Source organism: Schistocerca cancellata, unplaced genomic scaffold (assembly GCF_023864275.1).
Source record: "Schistocerca cancellata isolate TAMUIC-IGC-003103 unplaced genomic scaffold, iqSchCanc2.1 HiC_scaffold_642, whole genome shotgun sequence".
Classification (NCBI taxonomy): Eukaryota; Metazoa; Arthropoda; class Insecta; order Orthoptera; family Acrididae; genus Schistocerca; species Schistocerca cancellata.
In genome coordinates, this window is record NW_026046653.1 from 35,549 (window position 1) to 48,330 (window position 12,782).

Genomic DNA, 12,782 nt, shown 5'->3' on the forward strand with positions numbered 1-12,782 from the left:
CCTTTTCTTGTCATTCGTTGTTTTCTCTGCGCCAATGTAAAAATTGATAATCAGAGTTCTGCTCGTTCTACTAAAGACAGATGGCGTCGGAAAACAACGGTGTAAGGCACCATATTTAAGCTGTGGTTCCCGAAAGTGAGGGTGGGGTGCAACCTCACATCTGACAACTCGTCTAAAATACTCTAAAAAAACGTATTTCCTTCGCACAAGAAAAAACAAGCAAATTTCGCAGTCAGGCTCTGGAGATGAAGCTAGAAACGACGGCAGCACGTTATTTGCGCTCGCACGTCAGATTGGCCGAGCGGTCTAAGGCGCCAGATTTAAGCTCTGGTTCCCGAAAGGGAGCGTGGGTTCGAACCCCACATCTGACAATGAATTTTAAATATTCCAAAACTGCCCATTTCCTTCGTGCGGGAAAGCAAGTAAATTACGCGCAAACAGGTTCGACAGATATTATTAGAGACGGCAGTGATTACGGAGCTTGCCCTGCAAGTCTGATTGCCTGGCGGTCAGAAGGAATGGAAAGCTGTTAGGAGACATGGCTTTCAGCCAGGCGACTCGGATTCGATTCCCGGTAGCCGAACATACTTTTGTTTGCTGAGTCTTGGCTATTCTCAGGGCGTTTACGTTTTCTTTGTGTTGTGCTTTTTGGGTCCAAGCGTCAAGAAAGCAAAAGTCAACGAAAACAGATACGTGTATAAATGACTGGCAGGGCAGTAACGAAGGTGGATGAGCCGGTGGACCGGGTATTGGACTGCTGACGTGGCCCCATTGCACAGCTCGTCAGCTCAGTAGGTTAGAGCGCCGTGCTGTGAACACAAAGGCCATGTATTCGATCGCAGCAAGTGCCATTTAATTTTTCTCTCGTAAAAGACAGTGCTTCCTCCAGCGAGACACTGCCATGTAAATACCAAGTGACATGCACAACAAGCAATATGTCTGCACGTTTCGCGGCGTTGTGGCTAACGGCCATAGCACGCTGAGTGCAGCGGTTCTCGTCTGTTCATTGTAGTTAAGAACCGTTGGGCGTGGTTAGTACTTGGACGGGTGACCAGCTGGGAGCTCGACCTGCATTTGGCTTCTTTCATTTTGCCTTTTTACTTCGGTTTCGTTGCTGCTTAGCGTTAATGATGCTGTCCAGCACGCTGACGCCACTCTTGCCTCTCGGTACACTAAGGCGCGAATCTGTGGCCACAATAAAATGAAAGGTTCTGTCGTGTGTTTGTCGTTTTTTGGTCTCTCACAGTCGTTTCTCGCGCCTGCCCTCTACATATATGCCCGTTTCCAAGCGTCAGCTTTCGCGTCAGCCGAGCAAAGTCGAGACAAGTCGACACATGGAGACACACGATGCTGTGAAACGAAATCCGGAGACTAGCGCACTGGCTACACGGAGTGAGACGTGGGGCGAAGGAAAACTATTCGTAACGCGACAGTTCTCAGTTACGAGGATCGCGTTACGTTACGTGGAATATCCCTAGAAGAAAAATGTACGTGTCGTGCGGTGGCCGGGAATCGAACCCGGATCAACTGCTTGGGAAGCAACCATGCTGACCGTTACACCACCACCGCATTGCGCTGCGTTTCACTCACGCCGCGATGTGTCGGCTACCCTCCTGCCACCAGAGGCCGAAGGCGAAGGCGCTGTAGGCGCTCAACGCCAGGGCGGAGGTGAGCACATCTGAACGCAGTGTGTAGGTGCTGCTAGGACGATGTAGCGTAACTAGAAGCAGAACTGACAGCCGTTGAAGAAACTGCCCTTTAATTTACAGCAGCGTGATAAAAGAAATATCTAATGTGACGTACTTACTGACGATCCAGAGACGATTGAGCATATGTGTGCCAGTCCAGAAGTAGAAAGCGCGTACGTATCATAGTGTTAAGTTGGTTAGTTTGATGCTCGCCTGGAGCATATCATTGGCTTCCCGTAAGGGTGAAATGCACAGCGTAGCCGTTGATAGGGAACGGCCTTTTCTTGTCATTCGTTGTTTTCTCTGCGCCAATGTAAAAATTGATAATCAGAGTTCTGCTCGTTCTACTAAAGACAGATGGCGTCGGAAAACAACGGTGTAAGGCACCATATTTAAGCTGTGGTTCCCGAAAGTGAGGGTGGGGTGCAACCTCACATCTGACAACTCGTCTAAAATACTCTAAAAAAACGTATTTCCTTCGCACAAGAAAAAACAAGCAAATTTCGCAGTCAGGCTCTGGAGATGAAGCTAGAAACGACGGCAGCACGTTATTTGCGCTCGCACGTCAGATTGGCCGAGCGGTCTAAGGCGCCAGATTTAAGCTCTGGTTCCCGAAAGGGAGCGTGGGTTCGAACCCCACATCTGACAATGAATTTTAAATATTCCAAAACTGCCCATTTCCTTCGTGCGGGAAAGCAAGTAAATTACGCGCAAACAGGTTCGACAGATATTATTAGAGACGGCAGTGATTACGGAGCTTGCCCTGCAAGTCTGATTGCCTGGCGGTCAGAAGGAATGGAAAGCTGTTAGGAGACATGGCTTTCAGCCAGGCGACCCGGATTCGATTCCCGGTAGCCGAACATACTTTTGTTTGCTGAGTCTTGGCTATTCTCAGGGCGTTTACGTTTTCTTTGTGTTGTGCTTTTTGGGTCCAAGCGTCAAGAAAGCAAAAGTCAACGAAAACAGATACGTGTATAAATGACTGGCAGGGCAGTAACGAAGGTGGATGAGCCGGTGGACCGGGTATTGGACTGCTGACGTGGCCCCATTGCACAGCTCGTCAGCTCAGTAGGTTAGAGCGCCGTGCTGTGAACACAAAGGCCATGTATTCGATCGCAGCAAGTGCCATTTAATTTTTCTCTCGTAAAAGACAGTGCTTCCTCCAGCGAGACACTGCCATGTAAATACCAAGTGACATGCACAACAAGCAATATGTCTGCACGTTTCGCGGCGTTGTGGCTAACGGCCATAGCACGCTGAGTGCAGCGGTTCTCGTCTGTTCATTGTAGTTAAGAACCGTTGGGCGTGGTTAGTACTTGGACGGGTGACCAGCTGGGAGCTCGACCTGCATTTGGCTTCTTTCATTTTGCCTTTTTACTTCGGTTTCGTTGCTGCTTAGCGTTAATGATGCTGTCCAGCACGCTGACGCCACTCTTGCCTCTCGGTACACTAAGGCGCGAATCTGTGGCCACAATAAAATGAAAGGTTCTGTCGTGTGTTTGTCGTTTTTTGGTCTCTCACAGTCGTTTCTCGCGCCTGCCCTCTACATATATGCCCGTTTCCAAGCGTCAGCTTTCGCGTCAGCCGAGCAAAGTCGAGACAAGTCGACACATGGAGACACACGATGCTGTGAAACGAAATCCGGAGACTAGCGCACTGGCTACACGGAGTGAGACGTGGGGCGAAGGAAAACTATTCGTAACGCGACAGTTCTCAGTTACGAGGATCGCGTTACGTTACGTGGAATATCCCTAGAAGAAAAATGTACGTGTCGTGCGGTGGCCGGGAATCGAACCCGGATCAGCTGCTTGGGAAGCAACCATGCTGACCGTTACACCACCACCGCATTGCGCTGCGTTTCACTCACGCCGCGATGTGTCGGCTACCCTCCTGCCACCAGAGGCCGAAGGCGAAGGCGCTGTAGGCGCTCAACGCCAGGGCGGAGGTGAGCACATCTGAACGCAGTGTGTAGGTGCTGCTAGGACGATGTAGCGTAACTAGAAGCAGAACTGACAGCCGTTGAAGAAACTGCCCTTTAATTTACAGCAGCGTGATAAAAGAAATATCTAATGTGACGTACTTACTGACGATCCAGAGACGATTGAGCATATGTGTGCCAGTCCAGAAGTAGAAAGCGCGTACGTATCATAGTGTTAAGTTGGTTAGTTTGATGCTCGCCTGGAGCATATCATTGGCTTCCCGTAAGGGTGAAATGCACAGCGTAGCCGTTGATAGGGAACGGCCTTTTCTTGTCATTCGTTGTTTTCTCTGCGCCAATGTAAAAATTGATAATCAGAGTTCTGCTCGTTCTACTAAAGACAGATGGCGTCGGAAAACAACGGTGTAAGGCACCATATTTAAGCTGTGGTTCCCGAAAGTGAGGGTGGGGTGCAACCTCACATCTGACAACTCGTCTAAAATACTCTAAAAAAACGTATTTCCTTCGCACAAGAAAAAACAAGCAAATTTCGCAGTCAGGCTCTGGAGATGAAGCTAGAAACGACGGCAGCACGTTATTTGCGCTCGCACGTCAGATTGGCCGAGCGGTCTAAGGCGCCAGATTTAAGCTCTGGTTCCCGAAAGGGAGCGTGGGTTCGAACCCCACATCTGACAATGAATTTTAAATATTCCAAAACTGCCCATTTCCTTCGTGCGGGAAAGCAAGTAAATTACGCGCAAACAGGTTCGACAGATATTATTAGAGACGGCAGTGATTACGGAGCTTGCCCTGCAAGTCTGATTGCCTGGCGGTCAGAAGGAATGGAAAGCTGTTAGGAGACATGGCTTTCAGCCAGGCGACCCGGATTCGATTCCCGGTAGCCGAACATACTTTTGTTTGCTGAGTCTTGGCTATTCTCAGGGCGTTTACGTTTTCTTTGTGTTGTGCTTTTTGGGTCCAAGCGTCAAGAAAGCAAAAGTCAACGAAAACAGATACGTGTATAAATGACTGGCAGGGCAGTAACGAAGGTGGATGAGCCGGTGGACCGGGTATTGGACTGCTGACGTGGCCCCATTGCACAGCTCGTCAGCTCAGTAGGTTAGAGCGCCGTGCTGTGAACACAAAGGCCATGTATTCGATCGCAGCAAGTGCCATTTAATTTTTCTCTCGTAAAAGACAGTGCTTCCTCCAGCGAGACACTGCCATGTAAATACCAAGTGACATGCACAACAAGCAATATGTCTGCACGTTTCGCGGCGTTGTGGCTAACGGCCATAGCACGCTGAGTGCAGCGGTTCTCGTCTGTTCATTGTAGTTAAGAACCGTTGGGCGTGGTTAGTACTTGGACGGGTGACCAGCTGGGAGCTCGACCTGCATTTGGCTTCTTTCATTTTGCCTTTTTACTTCGGTTTCGTTGCTGCTTAGCGTTAATGATGCTGTCCAGCACGCTGACGCCACTCTTGCCTCTCGGTACACTAAGGCGCGAATCTGTGGCCACAATAAAATGAAAGGTTCTGTCGTGTGTTTGTCGTTTTTTGGTCTCTCACAGTCGTTTCTCGCGCCTGCCCTCTACATATATGCCCGTTTCCAAGCGTCAGCTTTCGCGTCAGCCGAGCAAAGTCGAGACAAGTCGACACATGGAGACACACGATGCTGTGAAACGAAATCCGGAGACTAGCGCACTGGCTACACGGAGTGAGACGTGGGGCGAAGGAAAACTATTCGTAACGCGACAGTTCTCAGTTACGAGGATCGCGTTACGTTACGTGGAATATCCCTAGAAGAAAAATGTACGTGTCGTGCGGTGGCCGGGAATCGAACCCGGATCAACTGCTTGGGAAGCAACCATGCTGACCGTTACACCACCACCGCATTGCGCTGCGTTTCACTCACGCCGCGATGTGTCGGCTACCCTCCTGCCACCAGAGGCCGAAGGCGAAGGCGCTGTAGGCGCTCAACGCCAGGGCGGAGGTGAGCACATCTGAACGCAGTGTGTAGGTGCTGCTAGGACGATGTAGCGTAACTAGAAGCAGAACTGACAGCCGTTGAAGAAACTGCCCTTTAATTTACAGCAGCGTGATAAAAGAAATATCTAATGTGACGTACTTACTGACGATCCAGAGACGATTGAGCATATGTGTGCCAGTCCAGAAGTAGAAAGCGCGTACGTATCATAGTGTTAAGTTGGTTAGTTTGATGCTCGCCTGGAGCATATCATTGGCTTCCCGTAAGGGTGAAATGCACAGCGTAGCCGTTGATAGGGAACGGCCTTTTCTTGTCATTCGTTGTTTTCTCTGCGCCAATGTAAAAATTGATAATCAGAGTTCTGCTCGTTCTACTAAAGACAGATGGCGTCGGAAAACAACGGTGTAAGGCACCATATTTAAGCTGTGGTTCCCGAAAGTGAGGGTGGGGTGCAACCTCACATCTGACAACTCGTCTAAAATACTCTAAAAAAACGTATTTCCTTCGCACAAGAAAAAACAAGCAAATTTCGCAGTCAGGCTCTGGAGATGAAGCTAGAAACGACGGCAGCACGTTATTTGCGCTCGCACGTCAGATTGGCCGAGCGGTCTAAGGCGCCAGATTTAAGCTCTGGTTCCCGAAAGGGAGCGTGGGTTCGAACCCCACATCTGACAATGAATTTTAAATATTCCAAAACTGCCCATTTCCTTCGTGCGGGAAAGCAAGTAAATTACGCGCAAACAGGTTCGAGAGATATTATTAGAGACGGCAGTGATTACGGAGCTTGCCCTGCAAGTCTGATTGCCTGGCGGTCAGAAGGAATGGAAAGCTGTTAGGAGACATGGCTTTCAGCCAGGCGACCCGGATTCGATTCCCGGTAGCCGAACATACTTTTGTTTGCTGAGTCTTGGCTATTCTCAGGGCGTTTACGTTTTCTTTGTGTTGTGCTTTTTGGGTCCAAGCGTCAAGAAAGCAAAAGTCAACGAAAACAGATACGTGTATAAATGACTGGCAGGGCAGTAACGAAGGTGGATGAGCCGGTGGACCGGGTATTGGACTGCTGACGTGGCCCCATTGCACAGCTCGTCAGCTCAGTAGGTTAGAGCGCCGTGCTGTGAACACAAAGGCCATGTATTCGATCGCAGCAAGTGCCATTTAATTTTTCTCTCGTAAAAGACAGTGCTTCCTCCAGCGAGACACTGCCATGTAAATACCAAGTGACATGCACAACAAGCAATATGTCTGCACGTTTCGCGGCGTTGTGGCTAACGGCCATAGCACGCTGAGTGCAGCGGTTCTCGTCTGTTCATTGTAGTTAAGAACCGTTGGGCGTGGTTAGTACTTGGACGGGTGACCAGCTGGGAGCTCGACCTGCATTTGGCTTCTTTCATTTTGCCTTTTTACTTCGGTTTCGTTGCTGCTTAGCGTTAATGATGCTGTCCAGCACGCTGACGCCACTCTTGCCTCTCGGTACACTAAGGCGCGAATCTGTGGCCACAATAAAATGAAAGGTTCTGTCGTGTGTTTGTCGTTTTTTGGTCTCTCACAGTCGTTTCTCGCGCCTGCCCTCTACATATATGCCCGTTTCCAAGCGTCAGCTTTCGCGTCAGCCGAGCAAAGTCGAGACAAGTCGACACATGGAGACACACGATGCTGTGAAACGAAATCCGGAGACTAGCGCACTGGCTACACGGAGTGAGACGTGGGGCGAAGGAAAACTATTCGTAACGCGACAGTTCTCAGTTACGAGGATCGCGTTACGTTACGTGGAATATCCCTAGAAGAAAAATGTACGTGTCGTGCGGTGGCCGGGAATCGAACCCGGATCAACTGCTTGGGAAGCAACCATGCTGACCGTTACACCACCACCGCATTGCGCTGCGCTTCACTCACGCCGCGATGTGTCGGCTACCCTCCTGCCACCAGAGGCCGAAGGCGAAGGCGCTGTAGGCGCTCAACGCCAGGGCGGAGGTGAGCACATCTGAACGCAGTGTGTAGGTGCTGCTAGGACGATGTAGCGTAACTAGAAGCAGAACTGACAGCCGTTGAAGAAACTGCCCTTTAATTTACAGCAGCGTGATAAAAGAAATATCTAATGTGACGTACTTACTGACGATCCAGAGACGATTGAGCATATGTGTGCCAGTCCAGAAGTAGAAAGCGCGTACGTATCATAGTGTTAAGTTGGTTAGTTTGATGCTCGCCTGGAGCATATCATTGGCTTCCCGTAAGGGTGAAATGCACAGCGTAGCCGTTGATAGGGAACGGCCTTTTCTTGTCATTCGTTGTTTTCTCTGCGCCAATGTAAAAATTGATAATCAGAGTTCTGCTCGTTCTACTAAAGACAGATGGCGTCGGAAAACAACGGTGTAAGGCACCATATTTAAGCTGTGGTTCCCGAAAGTGAGGGTGGGGTGCAACCTCACATCTGACAACTCGTCTAAAATACTCTAAAAAAACGTATTTCCTTCGCACAAGAAAAAACAAGCAAATTTCGCAGTCAGGCTCTGGAGATGAAGCTAGAAACGACGGCAGCACGTTATTTGCGCTCGCACGTCAGATTGGCCGAGCGGTCTAAGGCGCCAGATTTAAGCTCTGGTTCCCGAAAGGGAGCGTGGGTTCGAACCCCACATCTGACAATGAATTTTAAATATTCCAAAACTGCCCATTTCCTTCGTGCGGGAAAGCAAGTAAATTACGCGCAAACAGGTTCGAGAGATATTATTAGAGACGGCAGTGATTACGGAGCTTGCCCTGCAAGTCTGATTGCCTGGCGGTCAGAAGGAATGGAAAGCTGTTAGGAGACATGGCTTTCAGCCAGGCGACCCGGATTCGATTCCCGGTAGCCGAACATACTTTTGTTTGCTGAGTCTTGGCTATTCTCAGGGCGTTTACGTTTTCTTTGTGTTGTGCTTTTTGGGTCCAAGCGTCAAGAAAGCAAAAGTCAACGAAAACAGATACGTGTATAAATGACTGGCAGGGCAGTAACGAAGGTGGATGAGCCGGTGGACCGGGTATTGGACTGCTGACGTGGCCCCATTGCACAGCTCGTCAGCTCAGTAGGTTAGAGCGCCGTGCTGTGAACACAAAGGCCATGTATTCGATCGCAGCAAGTGCCATTTAATTTTTCTCTCGTAAAAGACAGTGCTTCCTCCAGCGAGACACTGCCATGTAAATACCAAGTGACATGCACAACAAGCAATATGTCTGCACGTTTCGCGGCGTTGTGGCTAACGGCCATAGCACGCTGAGTGCAGCGGTTCTCGTCTGTTCATTGTAGTTAAGAACCGTTGGGCGTGGTTAGTACTTGGACGGGTGACCAGCTGGGAGCTCGACCTGCATTTGGCTTCTTTCATTTTGCCTTTTTACTTCGGTTTCGTTGCTGCTTAGCGTTAATGATGCTGTCCAGCACGCTGACGCCACTCTTGCCTCTCGGTACACTAAGGCGCGAATCTGTGGCCACAATAAAATGAAAGGTTCTGTCGTGTGTTTGTCGTTTTTTGGTCTCTCACAGTCGTTTCTCGCGCCTGCCCTCTACATATATGCCCGTTTCCAAGCGTCAGCTTTCGCGTCAGCCGAGCAAAGTCGAGACAAGTCGACACATGGAGACACACGATGCTGTGAAACGAAATCCGGAGACTAGCGCACTGGCTACACGGAGTGAGACGTGGGGCGAAGGAAAACTATTCGTAACGCGACAGTTCTCAGTTACGAGGATCGCGTTACGTTACGTGGAATATCCCTAGAAGAAAAATGTACGTGTCGTGCGGTGGCCGGGAATCGAACCCGGATCAACTGCTTGGGAAGCAACCATGCTGACCGTTACACCACCACCGCATTGCGCTGCGTTTCACTCACGCCGCGATGTGTCGGCTACCCTCCTGCCACCAGAGGCCGAAGGCGAAGGCGCTGTAGGCGCTCAACGCCAGGGCGGAGGTGAGCACATCTGAACGCAGTGTGTAGGTGCTGCTAGGACGATGTAGCGTAACTAGAAGCAGAACTGACAGCCGTTGAAGAAACTGCCCTTTAATTTACAGCAGCGTGATAAAAGAAATATCTAATGTGACGTACTTACTGACGATCCAGAGACGATTGAGCATATGTGTGCCAGTCCAGAAGTAGAAAGCGCGTACGTATCATAGTGTTAAGTTGGTTAGTTTGATGCTCGCCTGGAGCATATCATTGGCTTCCCGTAAGGGTGAAATGCACAGCGTAGCCGTTGATAGGGAACGGCCTTTTCTTGTCATTCGTTGTTTTCTCTGCGCCAATGTAAAAATTGATAATCAGAGTTCTGCTCGTTCTACTAAAGACAGATGGCGTCGGAAAACAACGGTGTAAGGCACCATATTTAAGCTGTGGTTCCCGAAAGTGAGGGTGGGGTGCAACCTCACATCTGACAACTCGTCTAAAATACTCTAAAAAAACGTATTTCCTTCGCACAAGAAAAAACAAGCAAATTTCGCAGTCAGGCTCTGGAGATGAAGCTAGAAACGACGGCAGCACGTTATTTGCGCTCGCACGTCAGATTGGCCGAGCGGTCTAAGGCGCCAGATTTAAGCTCTGGTTCCCGAAAGGGAGCGTGGGTTCGAACCCCACATCTGACAATGAATTTTAAATATTCCAAAACTGCCCATTTCCTTCGTGCGGGAAAGCAAGTAAATTACGCGCAAACAGGTTCGACAGATATTATTAGAGACGGCAGTGATTACGGAGCTTGCCCTGCAAGTCTGATTGCCTGGCGGTCAGAAGGAATGGAAAGCTGTTGGGAGACATGGCTTTCAGCCAGGCGACCCGGATTCGATTCCCGGTAGCCGAACATACTTTTGTTTGCTGAGTCTTGGCTATTCTCAGGGCGTTTACGTTTTCTTTGTGTTGTGCTTTTTGGGTCCAAGCGTCAAGAAAGCAAAAGTCAACGAAAACAGATACGTGTATAAATGACTGGCAGGGCAGTAACGAAGGTGGATGAGCCGGTGGACCGGGTATTGGACTGCTGACGTGGCCCCATTGCACAGCTCGTCAGCTCAGTAGGTTAGAGCGCCGTGCTGTGAACACAAAGGCCATGTATTCGATCGCAGCAAGTGCCATTTAATTTTTCTCTCGTAAAAGACAGTGCTTCCTCCAGCGAGACACTGCCATGTAAATACCAAGTGACATGCACAACAAGCAATATGTCTGCACGTTTCGCGGCGTTGTGGCTAACGGCCATAGCACGCTGAGTGCAGCGGTTCTCGTCTGTTCATTGTAGTTAAGAACCGTTGGGCGTGGTTAGTACTTGGACGGGTGACCAGCTGGGAGCTCGACCTGCATTTGGCTTCTTTCATTTTGCCTTTTTACTTCGGTTTCGTTGCTGCTTAGCGTTAATGATGCTGTCCAGCACGCTGACGCCACTCTTGCCTCTCGGTACACTAAGGCGCGAATCTGTGGCCACAATAAAATGAAAGGTTCTGTCGTGTGTTTGTCGTTTTTTGGTCTCTCACAGTCGTTTCTCGCGCCTGCCCTCTACATATATGCCCGTTTCCAAGCGTCAGCTTTCGCGTCAGCCGAGCAAAGTCGAGACAAGTCGACACATGGAGACACACGATGCTGTGAAACGAAATCCGGCGACTAGCGCACTGGCTACACGGAGTGAGACGTGGGGCGAAGGAAAACTATTCGTAACGCGACAGTTCTCAGTTACGAGGATCGCGTTACGTTACGTGGAATATCCCTAGAAGAAAAATGTACGTGTCGTGCGGTGGCCGGGAATCGAACCCGGATCAACTGCTTGGGAAGCAACCATGCTGACCGTTACACCACCACCGCATTGCGCTGCGCTTCACTCACGCCGCGATGTGTCGGCTACCCTCCTGCCACCAGAGGCCGAAGGCGAAGGCGCTGTAGGCGCTCAACGCCAGGGCGGAGGTGAGCACATCTGAACGCAGTGTGTAGGTGCTGCTAGGACGATGTAGCGTAACTAGAAGCAGAACTGACAGCCGTTGAAGAAACTGCCCTTTAATTTACAGCAGCGTGATAAAAGAAATATCTAATGTGACGTACTTACTGACGATCCAGAGACGATTGAGCATATGTGTGCCAGTCCAGAAGTAGAAAGCGCGTACGTATCATAGTGTTAAGTTGGTTAGTTTGATGCTCGCCTGGAGCATATCATTGGCTTCCCGTAAGGGTGAAATGCACAGCGTAGCCGTTGATAGGGAACGGCCTTTTCTTGTCATTCGTTGTTTTCTCTGCGCCAATGTAAAAATTGATAATCAGAGTTCTGCTCGTTCTACTAAAGACAGATGGCGTCGGAAAACAACGGTGTAAGGCACCATATTTAAGCTGTGGTTCCCGAAAGTGAGGGTGGGGTGCAACCTCACATCTGACAACTCGTCTAAAATACTCTAAAAAAACGTATTTCCTTCGCACAAGAGAAAACAAGCAAATTTCGCAGTCAGGCTCTGGAGATGAAGCTAGAAACGACGGCAGCACGTTATTTGCGCTCGCACGTCAGATTGGCCGAGCGGTCTAAGGCGCCAGATTTAAGCTCTGGTTCCCGAAAGGGAGCGTGGGTTCGAACCCCACATCTGACAACGAATTTTAAATATTCCTAAACTGCCCATTTCCTTCGTGCGGGAAAGCAAGTAAATTACGCGCAAACAGGTTCGACAGATATTATTAGAGACGGCAGTGATTACGGAGCTTGCCCTGCAAGTCTGATTGCCTGGCGGTCAGAAGGAATGGAAAGCTGTTAGGAGACATGGCTTTCAGCCAGGCGGCCCGGATTCGACTCCCGGTAGCCGAACGTACTTTTGTTTGCTGAGTCTTGGCTATTCTCAGGGCGTTTACGTTTTCTTTGTGTTGTGCTTTTTGGGTCCAAGCGTCAAGAAAGCAAAAGTCAACGAAAACAGATACGTGTATAAATGACTGGCAGGGCAGTAACGAAGGTGGATGAGCCGGTGGACCGGGTATTGGACTGCTGACGTGGCCCCATTGCACAGCTCGTCAGCTCAGTAGGTTAGAGTGCCGTGCTGTGAACACGAAGGCCATGTATTCGATCGCAGCAAGTGCCATTTAATTTTTCTCTCGTAAAAGACAGTGCTTCCTCCAGCGAGACACTGCCATGTAAATACCAAGTGACATGCACAACAAGCAATATGTCTGCACGTTTCGCGGCGTTGTGGCTAACGGCCATAGCACGCTGAGTGCAGCGG

At 49.8% G+C, this 12,782-nt stretch overlaps 13 non-coding genes across 13 annotated transcripts; 7 read left to right on the forward strand and 6 right to left on the reverse strand.

The window, feature by feature from the left end:
- Positions 1-287: 287 nt before the first annotated feature.
- Trnal-uaa (transfer RNA leucine (anticodon UAA)) lies at positions 288-371 on the forward strand. The gene has a single exon. It is a non-coding gene; the product is annotated as a tRNA-Leu (tRNA).
- A 1,126-nt stretch (positions 372-1,497) lies between these two features.
- Trnag-ccc (transfer RNA glycine (anticodon CCC)) lies at positions 1,498-1,569 on the reverse strand. Its single transcript has one exon. It is a non-coding gene; the product is annotated as a tRNA-Gly (tRNA).
- A 683-nt stretch (positions 1,570-2,252) lies between these two features.
- Positions 2,253-2,336, forward strand: Trnal-uaa (transfer RNA leucine (anticodon UAA)). Its single transcript has one exon. It is a non-coding gene; the product is annotated as a tRNA-Leu (tRNA).
- A 1,126-nt stretch (positions 2,337-3,462) lies between these two features.
- Positions 3,463-3,534, reverse strand: Trnag-ccc (transfer RNA glycine (anticodon CCC)). Its single transcript has one exon. It is a non-coding gene; the product is annotated as a tRNA-Gly (tRNA).
- Positions 3,535-4,217: 683 nt separating this feature from the next.
- Trnal-uaa (transfer RNA leucine (anticodon UAA)) lies at positions 4,218-4,301 on the forward strand. Its single transcript has one exon. It is a non-coding gene; the product is annotated as a tRNA-Leu (tRNA).
- A 1,126-nt stretch (positions 4,302-5,427) lies between these two features.
- Positions 5,428-5,499, reverse strand: Trnag-ccc (transfer RNA glycine (anticodon CCC)). Its single transcript has one exon. It is a non-coding gene; the product is annotated as a tRNA-Gly (tRNA).
- A 683-nt stretch (positions 5,500-6,182) lies between these two features.
- Positions 6,183-6,266, forward strand: Trnal-uaa (transfer RNA leucine (anticodon UAA)). Its single transcript has one exon. It is a non-coding gene; the product is annotated as a tRNA-Leu (tRNA).
- Positions 6,267-7,392: 1,126 nt separating this feature from the next.
- Positions 7,393-7,464, reverse strand: Trnag-ccc (transfer RNA glycine (anticodon CCC)). Its single transcript has one exon. It is a non-coding gene; the product is annotated as a tRNA-Gly (tRNA).
- A 683-nt stretch (positions 7,465-8,147) lies between these two features.
- Positions 8,148-8,231, forward strand: Trnal-uaa (transfer RNA leucine (anticodon UAA)). The gene has a single exon. It is a non-coding gene; the product is annotated as a tRNA-Leu (tRNA).
- A 1,126-nt stretch (positions 8,232-9,357) lies between these two features.
- Positions 9,358-9,429, reverse strand: Trnag-ccc (transfer RNA glycine (anticodon CCC)). Its single transcript has one exon. It is a non-coding gene; the product is annotated as a tRNA-Gly (tRNA).
- Positions 9,430-10,112: 683 nt separating this feature from the next.
- Trnal-uaa (transfer RNA leucine (anticodon UAA)) lies at positions 10,113-10,196 on the forward strand. Its single transcript has one exon. It is a non-coding gene; the product is annotated as a tRNA-Leu (tRNA).
- A 1,126-nt stretch (positions 10,197-11,322) lies between these two features.
- Positions 11,323-11,394, reverse strand: Trnag-ccc (transfer RNA glycine (anticodon CCC)). The gene has a single exon. It is a non-coding gene; the product is annotated as a tRNA-Gly (tRNA).
- A 683-nt stretch (positions 11,395-12,077) lies between these two features.
- Positions 12,078-12,161, forward strand: Trnal-uaa (transfer RNA leucine (anticodon UAA)). Its single transcript has one exon. It is a non-coding gene; the product is annotated as a tRNA-Leu (tRNA).
- The last annotated feature ends 621 nt before the right edge of the window (positions 12,162-12,782 follow it).